At 43.1% G+C, this 14468-nt stretch overlaps 1 protein-coding gene across 1 annotated transcript in view; it reads left to right on the top strand.

The window, feature by feature from the left end:
* The first annotated feature begins 417 nt into the window (after positions 1 to 417).
* WNK3 (WNK lysine deficient protein kinase 3) overlaps positions 418 to 14468 on the top strand; it is a 102477-nt gene continuing 88426 nt past the window's right edge. The window contains exon 1 of the mRNA XM_023760042.1: positions 418 to 676. The gene's annotated coding sequence lies outside the window, so the exon portion shown is untranslated. The remainder of the gene's footprint in view (positions 677 to 14468) is intronic.

The following is a 14468-nucleotide window of genomic DNA, read 5'->3' as shown; positions in this document are numbered from 1 at the left end:
GGAAGTTGTGTGTGCTTGCAATTCTTTTTTTTTTCTCGGAAAGCAGCCGTGCAGAGAGAGCTTTTGAACACCCGGGAGGTGTCACGCGTGGCCCCTCTGAGATTTTTTTCTGGGAGCCTTTCTCCTCGACGCGCATCCCTGTCTCCCGCTGCGCCGAAAAGGGCGGGGGAGGAGCGCGCACTCTCCAGTTGGCCAGCCACTCGGCACCTCGCCGCGTTCGGAGCCGATCGGAGCTGGGGCTGCTCCTTCGGCTTTCTCCGCCCCTCCCCCTCCACTTTCCTCCCCTCCCTTCCCCGCCCCCTCCGCCCCTCTCTCCGCTCCAACTGAATTCCCTGGCTGGAGTACGCGTGCGCTTGCTCAGCTCCCGGGCGAGCGCGAGCTCGGGCTCGCACCCCGCTCTCCGAACCCCGCCCGCTCCATACCTACCGGCGGTAGCTGGCCCGGTGGGGCCTCGCGGGGAGACGCTCGCGCGCGCACGCGCACACGCCGCGGAGCGGAGCGCGAGACACCGAGGAGGGGAGTAAGTAGCATCGGAGGAGGCGTTAGAGGAGGAGGCGGTGTGTGCGTATGTGTATGTTCTATGGTGTGGCTCGTCGAGGGGCGAGCGGAGGCTTGGAAGAGGACGGAGGAGAAGCGCAAAGAGTCAGAGTCTCCATCTGCTAGAACCTCTAATCTGGTGAGGGTCCCGGGCCGGGCAGAGCACTGGGAGAGAGGGAGGAGGCCGGGGGGCGTGTCTGGGATCGGGCTGAGAGATGAATGGGCCGGGGATGAATGGAGGGAGGCAGCGGCGGCCAGGAGTCTGTTAGGAGTAAGCGCCCTAGTGGGGGGCGCGTTGACCGAGGCGAGGTGATTGCCGTCCCCAAGAGGTATGGGACGAGGCCGGGCTCGGATCTTCGGGGTTGTCGGAGCCGTTGTCGGTATGAGCGAATAGGCGGAGAGGAGAATTAAGAGGGTAAAAGTGGGGAAGGGCAGGTCTGAGGTTGAGGTGCGTTTTTTTGTCTTTTTTGTTTTTCTTGGGGGGTGGCAACTTTGGGAGTTGATGGAAGACTAGGGGACGGGGAAGGTGAGGAGGATACACGGTGGGGCGGGAGACGGTTGACAAAGGGACTGAGTGATCATTTAAGTTAGATTGAGGCTACTGAAAGGGAAGATCGCTTCAGGTATGGGAAGTTGGGTTTTAGTGGGCAATGGGGTGGTGGAAAGCGGATTTCATTTCGAGATTCAGTGGATGCGGGCAGGTCGATAGGACTGGATCGGGGTGAGGGATACCGCGGGCTCCTTGTGTAAGTGGGTTCGGTTCAAAGAGATTGAAAGGTGTTACTTGGGACCGGGTGGTGGGTTCTGTAACTGACAGGTTGGGGATGTGGAGGAGACGGTATAATGGGGTTAGGATAAAGTGGCGAGCTGGCTTCACTGTACTGAGAGAGGTTTTGTTTGACTAGTTAAGAGTGGTGAAACATTTATGTAGTGGGGTATGGCTGGAAATCCTGCACGTGTGTCTCCGTGTCTTGGGAGTTGATAGACCTTGTTAAAATGAAATTGAACCCTCAAAACAGATGCGAATGGTATGGCTAGTCCTTCTTAAGAGTTACTGGTGACTGAAGCAGTTATACGAATAATAGCCTTTAAAGTTGTGAAAATGTTCTGTACCATACTGATTGCATCCAATATTGGGAGGCATTGTTACCTGTTTTTTTCATCTCTAGTAAGTTGTAATGCCAAGAGAACTTTTGAAGAGGTCTCAGTATATGACACAGAGCAGCAGGTGTCTTTTAGACAGTCTCTATACTCTGGATTTACCAGTTTAAAAATTGTTTAAAACTCAACAGTGCAAAGGAAAGTTACCTTGCATTAAAGAGTAGCTAAAAGGCACTAAAGCTGATTTTGAGCGCTAAAATACTGTATATATGATTTTTGGTATCATTTTGAATTTACCTTGGTTGCAAAATAGGAACTTGATTTTTTGATGTGAGTTTAAATTACAGAGGATTACTTGAACATTTTGTTCTCGGAATACATTACTTATCTGGTAAGGATGTCTTGTGATGTCTCATTCTGTTCTGGGTCAAGATGAATAGTTTATGGATTTTTAACTTTTCATGATTACTTTTTACAAACTTTACTGACATACATCCATTTATCTTGGAAATGTTGCACATTTGAGAACATTCTTTCATTCTGCTTTGATGTAAATACAATGTTCATACTCTCTTAGGTTAAAATGAATACTACTTACTTATTAAGTGGCAGCCTGGAAATGTTGCACTCACTCTGGCAGGCCAAGGTAGTGTCCCCATTTTGAGCTAGATGTTCCTGGAGTGGAAGAACATTCAAGTATTGAGGCTGGAAAGAATAAGCATTGTATATTTGGGGACTGGAATGAGATAAGGCTAGAATCCTACATTGCGGTCAGGGTGAAGGACTACTCTGAAGAGTTAGGAGCCCTTGACTCTTTAAGAAAGGGAATAACACAAGCAGATTTGTGGTGTTCATCTCACCACCTTTGCTTCTGAGCCTCCCCCGACCCCCTAGTTTGGAATGCTCTCTCTCCCTTTCCCTTTGAATTTGAATTTGAATTCAATAGCTATTTCTGAAAGTCTTTCCTGCTCCCGTCTTTTTTCCTTTTCTCAGCATCCTACACCAAGCTAGGTTAGGTGCCCTTCTTTAGTGGGACCAACCGCCTTGTCCATATTTTTATTACTGTACTTCTGCTGGGAGACAAGCAGGAAAGTTTTCCTTTTTATACCTGAGAGAGAAAATAAAGCTCAGAAAATAAGACTTGTCCTAGTAAAGTAAGTGGTAGACCCTGGAGTGTTGACTTCTAGACCAATGTTGATCCTCATATCACAAGTCTACATTCATCGATATAATTATTATGGAGTGTTTTAGGAGTTAAATTTCTGTAATGTGGACTTTAACTTTCTTCTGTAAAGTAGAGGGATTTCTTTTCATTAAGATGGCCCATCATTTAGCCAGTAAATGATAAAGGCAATGGTTGCAGTGAACCAGAATCAGAAGTAAAGAAAATAGTCATAAGGCCCTGACTGAATAGCTCAGCAGGTTAGAGCATTTTCCCCATATGCCAAGGTTGCAGGTTCAATCCCCTGTCAGGGCACATACAAGAATCAACCAATGAATGTGTAAATAAGTGGAACAACAAATCGATGCTTCTCTCCCTCTCTAAAAATCAATCAATACTTTAAAAAATTTTTAATAAAAAAGAAAGAAAATAGTCAAGTAAAAAAAAGAAAACATATTACTATCAGATTTCTAATCAGATAATTTACATAAAAGTAATGGAGGGCCAAAATTTTTTGCGTTGTATATGTTTGGGGGGGTTGTGTATAAAAAAATTCCTTCCTTTCTCAGTCTCCCATCATAGTATAAGTAGACCAGCTCTATTTGCAGATATACTTTATTGTGTCTGTTGGCTAAAAGCCAGAATACAACAGAAGGGTGGGTCTTTTCCATTTGGTTTGAAATCATAAAATTTATGGTGCTGTTAGGAGATATTTGATGACTGGAAAGGACATCTGTAAGGCATTCTTTCAGAAATTCTCTGGGCTTCAAAAGTAGAATCTGATGCCATTTTTTAATTGTTTTGATTGAGCTTGTCGTGAGATTGCTGGATTTGAAAACATGTTGAGATTAACTTACTACAGAAATGAGCCTTTAATGCCCCTTTTTTTTCAGGATTATATAATTTTTTCATGAACTTTTTTTTTTAAATCCTCACCTGAGGATATGCTTCCATTGATTTTTATTGATTTTATATTTATTTTATACTTTTGTTGATTTCAGAGAGGAAGGGAGAGGGGGAGAGAGAGAGAAATATCAACGAGAGAGAATCATTTGATAGGCTGCTGACTCCTGCACACCCCCTACTGGGGATCGACCCCCCTCCCCCGCATACACACAACCTGGGCACGTGCCCTTGACTTGAATCAAACCCGGGACCCTTCAGTTCCCAGACCAACACTCTATCAAGTAAGCCAAACCAGCTAGGGCATTTTTAGAGACAGAAGAAGGGAGGGAGGGAGAGACGGGCGGGGGAGGTGGGAGAGAGAGAGAGAGGAGAGAAATAATAATAATTGATATGAAACATCAATCCATTGCCTCCCACAGAGGCCCCAACCGGGCATACAACCCGAAGCTTTTTGGTCTGTGGGTTAACCTTTAAACTAACTGAGCCACACTGTCTAGGGTTCGTTTGAAAATAGAAATGAAGCAACATTGTTTCCTGTGTTTTTGCCTGGTAACTTTTTACTGTGATAAAATCCACATAGTATAAAAGTTACCATTTAGAGCGTACAGTCTGTGGCATTAAGTAACTTCATGATGTTGCATATCTAGTTCCAAACGTTTTTATCACTCCAAAAGCAAACCCTGTACCCATTAAGCAGTCACTCCCTGATGCCCTTTTCTCCCAGTCCCAGGCAACCACTAATATGCTATCTCTGTGGATTTGCCTATTCTGGATATTTTGTATAAATGAAATCATATAATACATGGCTTTTTGTGTCTGGCTTCTTTCACTTTGCATGTTTTTGAGAGTGGCATATATCAATACTTCATTCCTTTTTTGTTGAATAATATTGTATTGTATGTGTATACTGCATTTTGCTTATTCATCAGTTCATAGGCATTTGGGGTTTTAACATCTTTTGACTTTTTTTGTTTGTTTCCAAGTATCTTAATTTCAAAGTTTTAAGTTGTTATTTGCATAAAATCATTAAAATACATAGAAATATGTTCTTTTCTTTTTTTGGAAATACGTCATTTTCATTGGATTTTGTATATTTGATTAAAAACTATTATATTTGTTTACTTGTGAATTTAAATATCATATATATATTAAAAATCTTCATTTTTGAAAGTATTACATATGTCCCCCTTTCCCCCCATTGACCTCTCCTAGCCTGCCCCCACCCCCTGCCCCAGGCCTTTACCACCCTACTGTCTGTGTCCATGGGTTATGCATGTATGCATACAAGTTCTTTGGTTGATCTTTTCCCACCCACCCACCTTCCTCCACCTTCCCTCTGAGATTCTGCAGTCTGTTCCATGCTTCTGTGTCCCTGGATCTATTTTGTTCATCAGTTTATTTTGTTCATTAGATTCCATATATGAGTGAGATCATGTGACACTTGTCATTGACTGACTTATTTCACTTAGCATGATAGTCTGCAGGTCCCTCCATGCTGTCACAAAGGATAAGAGATCCTTCTTTTTTAAAATATATTTTTATTGATTTCAGAGAGGAAGGGGGAGGGAGAGATAGAAACATCAATGATGAGAGAAAATGATTGATTGGCTGCCTCCTGCACGCCCCCCACCGGGACCAAGCTTGCAACCCAGGCATGTGTTCTTGACTGGAATCGAACCCAGGACCTTTCAGTCCACAGGCCGACTCTATCCACTGAGCCAAACCAGTCCGAGTGAGATCCTTTTTTACTGCTGCATACTATTCCATGGTGTAGGTGTACCACACCCTTTTTATCCACTCATCTATTGATGGAAAAAACGATTTTATATTATGAATTGTAACCAGATTAGGGAAGCTTTCCGTCAGTTTTTCAGATAGGTTTTAAATTCCTTGCTCTCTCTTTTCTTCTTCTGGCACCCCCCCCCCCATGATGTGAATGATGGTATACTTGAAGTTGTCCCAGAGGTTCCTATTTATAATATCCTCATTTTTTCCCCTTTTTATTGAATGTATTGAGGTGATACTGGTTAACAAAATTATGTAGGTTTCAGGTGCACAATTCTACCACACATCATCTGTACACTGTATTGTGTGTTCACTATCCCAAGTCAAGTCTCTGTCCATCACAATTTATATCCCATATACCCTCCTGCACTCCTACCCTGCTACTATTCTTATTTTTTAAATTTTTCTTTTCACTGTTCTGATTGGGTGTTTTCTGTTTCCTTATTTTCCTAATCACTAATTTGTCCTCTGCTTCATTTACTCTACTGTAGATTCCCTGTAATGTATTTTTCATTTCATTATTGTGTTCTTCATTTCTGACTGGTTCTTTTTTATGTTTTTTTTTAATCTCCATTTTTATGTTTCCTATCTCTTTGTTGAAGTTCTCACTGAGATCATTGACTATCTGTATAATCAGTGTTTTGAACTCTGCATTTGGAAGATTGCTTATCTATTTTGATTAATTCTTTTTCTGGAATTTTGTTCTTTTCTTTCATTTGGGACATGTATCTTTGTCTCCTCATTTTAACTGGCTTCCTGTAGAGTTCCTATGTCTCCTGGTCTTGGTAGAGTTGTCTTACGTAGTAGGCGTCCTCTAGAGCTCAGTGGTGCAGCTTCCCATGTCACCTGAGCTGGGTGCTCCAGGTGTTTTCCCCATGTGGGCTGTGCGCACCCTCCTGTTGCAGTTGAGCCTTGATTGATGTTGGTGCACCAATGGGAGGGATTTACCCCCAGGCTCATTGGCTACAAGCACGGGTCATGACCACCGTGAAGCATATGCTGTGTAGGGATCAACCCCATGAAGCAGGACTGGCTTTAGTGAGACTGGGGCCTGATGAGTCAGCCCCTTGAGTGTGTCACTTGTGGAGGTGGTTGGGTGGTGGTTTGGCATGGTCTGAAGCTGTCCACTGTGTACACTGGGTCTGGGGCCTCCTGGAAGGTACAGGCTAAGGTCAGCCACCACCTGTGTTCTGCCTAGGGCCACCTGGCATGAGCTACATAGCAGTCTGCAGATGGCTACTACTTGTGCTGGGCTTGTAGTTGCCTGGGAGTGGTGTAGCTGCTAGTCAAGGCTGGCTACCCTCTAGTGCAGGGCCAGGGGCCACTTAGCAAGAGGTCCTGGGCATGCCAAGCCCAGATGTTGCTTGTTTGAGACATTTTAAGAAAGTCTGAAGCATGAACCAAGACAGGCCATTTATATGGAAAAGCCACTGGAAATGGCTTGGGTGGGCCCACAAGTTGGGTGGGGCAGTGTCTCAGGGAACCACCAATGCAGGGCTAACAGTGTTATGCAGGTTAATAGAGACTCACCTATGGCACCCAGCTGCCAGCTCTATGTGAGGAGGGCTCAGCAAAGGGGCAGTGGCCTCTGCCAATACTTCTGTCTGGGAGAAAGCTGCTCCTCCAATCTTCGCTGGACAATTCAGTTATTCCCTGTATGTTCCTGGCACCTTTTGAGTTACTGTGAGTCCAAGTACATCCTTGTGGCGGGCCCCCTTTAAGAGGAATGCCTGGACTCCAGCAGCCTCCATTTCACAGTCAGAGTTAAAGGGACTTCCTGACACTGGGAACCCTGGGCTGGGGGACCTGGTGAGGGCCTGGGACCCCTGGCTCCTTAGCGGGGATCTCTATAGCCAAGTTATTCATCCCGATTTTTATTTTTAAACTAGAGGCCTGTTGCACGAAAAGATTCGTGCAATAGGCCTTCCCTTCCCCAGGCTGCCAGCAACGGTTTTCCTCCGGCACCTGGGACCCAGGCCTTCGCTCTGGCCGGAGCCGCCTTCAAGCCTTCGCTCCGCTGCTTCGTGCCTACATATGCAAATTAACCGCCATCTTTGTTGGCAGTTAATTTGCATATCTTGCTGATTAACCAATGGGAGGTGTAGCGAAGGTATGGCCAATTACCATGTTTGTCTATTATTAGATAGGATTTTTTCTTTTTAATCCTCACCTGAGGATATATTTATTGATAGGAGGGAGGGGGGGGGAGACGGGGCGGGGGGAGAGGGAGAGAGAAACATAAATGTGAGAGAGTAACATCGATCAGTTGCCTCTTGTAGGTGCCCCAACTGTAATCTGCAACCTAGGTATGTGCCCTGTCCAGGAATAGAACCTGCAGCCTTTTTGGTGCACAGAACAATGCTCCAACCCACTGAGCAACCCAGCCAGGACCTCCCTCCTGATTTTTAAATTTCACACATGAGTGTGGGACTCACCCATTCCGAGTCTCACCCGTCCTATAAGTCTCAAAAGTGGCTTCTTCTTTATATACTTAGTTATAGGACTTACAGTTCAGCTCAACTTCAGGTGGTGCTGAATGATGGTTCTGTAGTTTTCATTGTAATTTTGATGTGGTTGTAAGAGGGGGCGAGGACAATGTTTACCTACCCTGCCATCTTGACTGGAAGCCCTCGCTTTTGGCTTTTGTGAATAATTCTGGTATGAATATTTGCCCAAAGTTTGTTTTAAACTTTTTGGGGTATGTACCTAGGAGTGGAATTTCTGGTTCATATAGTAATTCTGTAATTAACTTGTTGAGGAATCACCAAACTGTTTTCCACAGTGGCTGTACCATTTTACATTGCAAATAGCAATGTATGAGAGTTCCAATTTCACCAGCATTTGTTACTGGGTGTGTGTGTGTGTGTGTGTGTGTGTGGTGGCCATGCTAGTAGGTGTGAAGTGATATTTCATTGTGGTTTTGATTTGTAATTCTTTAATGACTAATGATGTTGAGCATCTTCATGTTGAGCATCTTCACATATGCTTGTTGACTATTTGAATTTCTGTTTTGGAGAAATGTTTATTTAAGTCATTTTCCCATTTGTAAATCTGGTTGTTCATCTTTTTATTGTTATTTAAGGAATTGTTGCCAAATCTGAGATTATGAAGATTTACTCCTATTTTCTTTGCAGAGTTTTATAGTTTTAGCTTTAATATTTAGTTCTTTGCTCTGTTTTGAGTTCATTTTTGTATATGGTGTGTATAAAGGTCCAGCTTCATTGCTTTGCAAGTGGATTAACTTAAAGTTTTTTTTTTTTTTTTTTTAAATATATTTTTATTGATTTTTTACAGAGAGGAAGGGAGAGAGATAGAGAGTTAGAAACATCGATGAGAGAGAAACATCGATCAGCTGCCTCCTGCACATCTCCCACTGGGGATGAGCCCGCAGCCCAGGTACATGCCCTTGACCGGAATCGAACCTGGGACCTTTCAGTCCGCAGGCCGACGCTCTATCCACTGAGCCAAACCGGTTTCGGCTAACTTAAAGTTTTTAAACTATAAAATACAGAGTACGCAATACTATATGTGTGTATTAAATGAAGCTATTTTGTGGTATCTACTCTTTGGGCATTTGTGGGGGAGAAATGCATTTTTTAAGGTCATACCTGATATTTGAAGAGAGGGATATTCTAAAGCTTTTTATGAGTCAGTGAGACTTTTATGATCAGGAAGCTTCCATACAGCAAGTGAGACAATCTTTATGCTAAAGTTACATAAGTGATTTTTAAATAAAAACATTATTTTTGTTTTCAAATTGTTTGTGAAGGGTGAAATCCTTGCTTAAAACAAGGAAAAAAGCCCTGCCAGCGTGGCTCATTGGTTGAGCGTCGATTTATGAACCAGGAAGAAGGTCACAGTTTGATTTCCCGTCAGGGCACATGCCCGGATTGCAGGCTGGATCCCCCTTGGGGGGCATGTAGGAGGCAGTTGATCAATGATTCTCTCTCATCATTAATGTTTCTATCTCTCGCTCCCTCTCCCTTCTTCTCTGAAATCAGTAATTTTTTTTTAAAGTTCGTTTGGAAACTGTAAAGCAAGGTCTGATAAACTTTTTCCTATAAAGGACCAGGTAGTAAATATTTTAGGCTTTGCGTGCCATGGAGTCTCTGTTGCAAGGACTCAGCGGCTGTTGTAGCAGCCTTAGGCAATATGTAAATGAATGAGTATGGCTATATTCCAATAAAACTATTTATGAACACTGAAATAATTAGTTTTGAATAATTTTCGTGTGTCATAAAATATTCTTCTTTTTATTTTTCCCAACCATTAAAAGTGTAAAAGTCTTTCTCAGCTCATCTACTGCACAAAAACAGTCATTGAGGTGAGGTGGTTTTGGCCTGGGTGCTATATTTAGTTTGGCTGCCACGTTTTATTTTTTATTTTTTTAAAAAACTGGATTCTTAAGTCCTCGTATGATTTTGATGGGTCAAAGGAGAGAGGGGATACACACTGTTCCTTACATATGTTCTACCATGTTTCTATGCTCTTAGATTTCCTAAGAATTTGGGTTTCTCTGATTGCTCCTTTTAGTGAAAGTCATGACTATAGTCCCTCCTCCAGTGATCTCATATAGTCTTATGGCATAAAATACCATTTCACACCAAATTCACATCTCCAGCTTAGACCTACCTCATGAACTCCAGCCTTGTTCCTGACATTGGGCCTTTGCAACTAGCTGTTCCTTTAGACATTCTACACCATTACTTCCTCATGTTGCCTTTTTACTGAAGCCTATCCTGACCATGCTACTTAATGTTGTAACCTGTTTCTTACCCACAAACTGCAAATACCAGATATTTTATATATTTACCAGGGGCCCAGTGCACGAATTTGTGCACCTTGAAAGGAACTGTGGGCTGCGAGGCTGTGGTAGGCACAGGGGCGGGTTTCAGCCCATCCTCCACGTCCCCGCCCGGCCCCTCCCAACTTGGCCCCCGGTCCCCTGTCTGCTAGCAGCCCTGCTCCTGCTGCGTCTGCCCCCATGTGCTGATGACGCTGGCCCTGCTTGCACCCGCTGAAGGTGCAGAGCAATTGGGGCCCATGCCAGTAGTGGGTGCGAGCGGGGCTGGCGCTGTCAGCCGGTGTGAGCGGCAGTCCTGATTGCCCCTCAGGAGCAGGGGGAGGTAGAGAAGCCCTCAGGGGTGATCAGGGCCGGCAGTTGCCACTCACCCATTGATGGCGCCGAGTGATCGGGACCAGCACCGGCACCAGCACCGGGCACCAGCAGCGGGTGTGAGTGGGGCCAGTGCTGGCAGTGGGTGCGAGCCAGTGCTGGCAGTGGGTGCGAGTGGCGGCTCTGGCACCAGCAGTGAGTGCGAGTGGGACTGTCGCCGGAGGCAGGTGCGAGAGGTGGCTGATGGCCCCGATCTCCCCTCAGGAGCAGGGGGAGGTGGAGAAGCCCTGAAGTCCACCTGCTTATGGTGCTGAGCGATTGGGGCTGGCGCTGGGCACTGGCAGGGGGTGTGAGCAGTGGCTCTGGTGCCGGCAGTGGGTGCGAGTGGGGCCAGCGCCGGCAGCAGGTGCAAGCAGGGTGGGACTGTGGCACACGGGAGCAAAGAATTTTCAGTTACCCACTAGAGGCTCGCCCCAATGACAGCTACTGGCACCCTGCCTTGGTCTGACACCCCCGCTCACCTGCTCCACCATCCCGCTGTGGCCTACACCTGCCATGTTCCACACATGACTCCCCCCGCCCCCCTGGTGGTCAGCTCACATCATAGCGACCTGTTGTTCAGTTGTTCTGCCATTTGGTCTATTTGCATATTAGCCTTTTATTATATAGGATTATGCTTATTGTTTACTATTCTTTCCCCTTACTAGTATTTAAGCTCCATGAGGGTAGGGATCTATTTTTTAAAATAATTCTTTATTGTTGAAAGTATTACATATTTCCCCTTTTTCCCCCATTGACCGCCTCCAGCCCGCTCTCACCCCCAACCCCCCCAGGCCCTCATTGCCCCATTGTCTGTGGCCATGGGCCATGCATATTCGCATACAAGGTTCTTGGTTGATTACTTCCCACCACCCCTCCTTCCCTCTGAGATTCCACACTCTGTTCCATGCTTGCATGTCTCTGGATACACTCCATTCATCAGTTTATTTTGTTACTTAGATTCTGCATAAGTGGGATCATGTGATACTTGTCTTTCTCTGACTGACTTATGTCACTTAGCATGATACTCTGCAGGTCCCTCCATGCTGTCTCAAAGGGGAAGACATCCTTTTTTACTGCTGCATAGTATTCCATTGTGTAAATGTACCACAGCCTTTTTATTCACTCATCTGCTGGCGGGCACTTGGGCTGTTTCCAGATCTTAACTATTGTAAAGTGTGCTGCTATGAACATAGGGGTGCATACATTCTTTCTGATTGGTGCTTTGGGTTTCTTAGGATATATTCCTAGAAGTTGGCTGCCATGCTTTAAAGGGTTAGGCAGAGTAAGGTGTTAAGTAAGGATTTGAGGGTAGGTGATTGATAAATAGAAATTGTTTAATTTTGATGATGAAAGAAGATAGAGATAATTTCAACCCCCTTTCTAATTTGGACCCAGACATTTTTTCACATAAAATGAGCATCTTTAATTGAAGAAATGACCTTGCCAAATCAAAGCTGGAGGATGGAAGTGAGGAAGGAGATAGTTTTAGTGTTATAAATTCCCAAGGACTGTGATGGGGTTGTGCAGTATATGTACCTATGAAATTCAGGGTTGTGTAGTGTGTGCATCTGGCTCCAAGTGATAGATGGCCTCATATTAGAAGTAGTTAAGATTGGACTTCAGAGTCAAATGCCAGGGTTGAATTCTGGCCCTGGTGTTTACTAGCTGTGTAATCTCAGGCAAATTAACTTAATTTTTTGAGCTTAGTTTCCTCATTTGTAAAATGAGAATAAAAATATTTACCTCAAGATTCTTGTGATGATTATATGAGAAAATGATTAGAGTGTTTGGCACAAAGCATTCAATACATGTTAACTGATAGTATTCATTTGAATATATTTGTACATAATTATTAGTTTTGTCTTTCCTTTAGTTATTGTAAGAAATTATAATATCCGGAACTGGTTCTTTTGTACAGGTTGTTGATGGACAGTTCTGCTTTAAAGGGTTAAAATAATATAGAAGTAGATTAAAACCTTAAGATTCCCCTTTACCCAATGTCCTGCCCTCCCAGCGGGTAACTCTCAAGAGTTGACTATGAACTTGTACAGTCTTTTTTCTCTGTATTTACATATATATGTCAGTATGTATATGCTCACTTCATTCTTTTTAATGGATACACAGTATTCCATACTACATGCTTCTTTAACCACTAGGATCAGTTTAGAGCATATCCTGTCAGTCTTTTTTATATGTATGTACACATAATATGAGTACATATAGAAATATAAAGTTTTGGGGGGAATTTTTACATAAATATATATAGATGTAATGTATACATAGTACTACAACTTGTTTTTCTCAGTACATATATGTAGAAGATTTTTATTTATCAGTATATATCCATCTCTCATTTTTTAAACAGATGCATATTATTACACAGTACAGATATACCACTGTTTATTTCACTATTCTCTTAAAGATAGATATTTAAGGTGTTTTTCTTTAATTCTTTATTGTTGAAAGTATTACATATGTCTCCTTATTTAAGGGTTTTTTCAGGTTTTTTTCTATTTCAAACAATGCTTCATTAAAAAAAATCCGTGTACATATATATTTGTACATATATAGGAATATTTCTCAGGTAAATACTAAGAAGTGGAATTGCTGGGTGACAAGTTTGCGCTAGCTCCTCGGAATTGGAATTCCCATATGAAAAGGCTATTCCAGTTTACCTGCTAACAGTCCAGTATTTCTCACATACTTCTTAAAACATGATATTAGCATATTTTATTATTCTGCTCATCTGATGGACAAGAATGACATTGAATTTTTTGAATTTACATCTCTCTGCTTACTAATTAGTTTGAGCCATCCTTCTACCATACATGTATTGGTCATTAGTATTTTCTTCCTGATTTTTTTAGTTCTTTATATATTTTAGATATTAATGCTTTGCTGTACATGTGGCAAATGCTGGCTCCCAGTCTGTTTCTTATCTTTTAACCTTGTTCATGGTCAAATGGCAAAATGTGTTAGCTTTTTCGTTAACGATCTCTGCATTTTGTCTTTTTAGGGAGGCTTTTCTTCAGGTTAGAAATATATTGTCATCTTTTCTTTTAATAGTTGTAGTTTTGCTTTTTACGTTTAGCTCTTTAATCTACCTGGAATTTATTTTTGTGACTGAGTTTTAAGTAGGGCTTTGACCCCCTCCCCCGCAAAATGGGTAGCCAGTTATTCTGATACCATTTGGTATGCTAGATGTTCCTCACAAATTTGAAATGCCATCTTTATCATGGACTACATCCCCATATATAATGTGTCTGTTTCTGTACTGATTCTTTTTTTTTAATTAAAAAATTTTTTAAATATTTTTTTATTGATTTCAGAGAGGAAGGGAGAGGGAGAGAGATATCGAAACATCAATGATGAGAGAGAATCATTGATCGGCTGCCTCCTGTATACCCCCTATTAGGAACTGAACCTGTGACCTGGGCTTGTGCCCTTGACTGGAATCGAACCGGGTCCCTTTAGTCCACAGGCTGATGCTCTATCCACTGAGCCAAACCAGTGAGGGCTGATTTTTTGTTTTATTCTTCATTGGAGGATATGGTCATTGACCCAGAGAGAAGGGAAGGAGTTGGGGGGGTGGGGAGAGAAACATAGATGTGAGAGACAACATCAATTGGTTGCCTTCCGAATGTACCCTGACTGAGGATCAAACCCACAACCTTTTGGTGTATGGGACAACACTCCAACCAACTGAGCCACAGGGCCAGGACTCTGTATTGATTTTTCTACTCTAGTAGTCCAAAACTACACTGTTTAATTTACTATAGCTGTATGTAATACCTGGTAAGGCAAGTCCTCATTGTTTTC

Source organism: Myotis lucifugus, unplaced genomic scaffold, assembly GCF_000147115.1.
Source record: "Myotis lucifugus unplaced genomic scaffold, Myoluc2.0 scaffold_169, whole genome shotgun sequence".
Lineage (NCBI taxonomy): Eukaryota > Metazoa > Chordata > Mammalia > Chiroptera > Vespertilionidae > Myotis > Myotis lucifugus.
The sequence above is the reverse complement of the archived record's forward strand: the minus strand, read 5'-3'. Positions and strand labels throughout refer to the sequence as shown.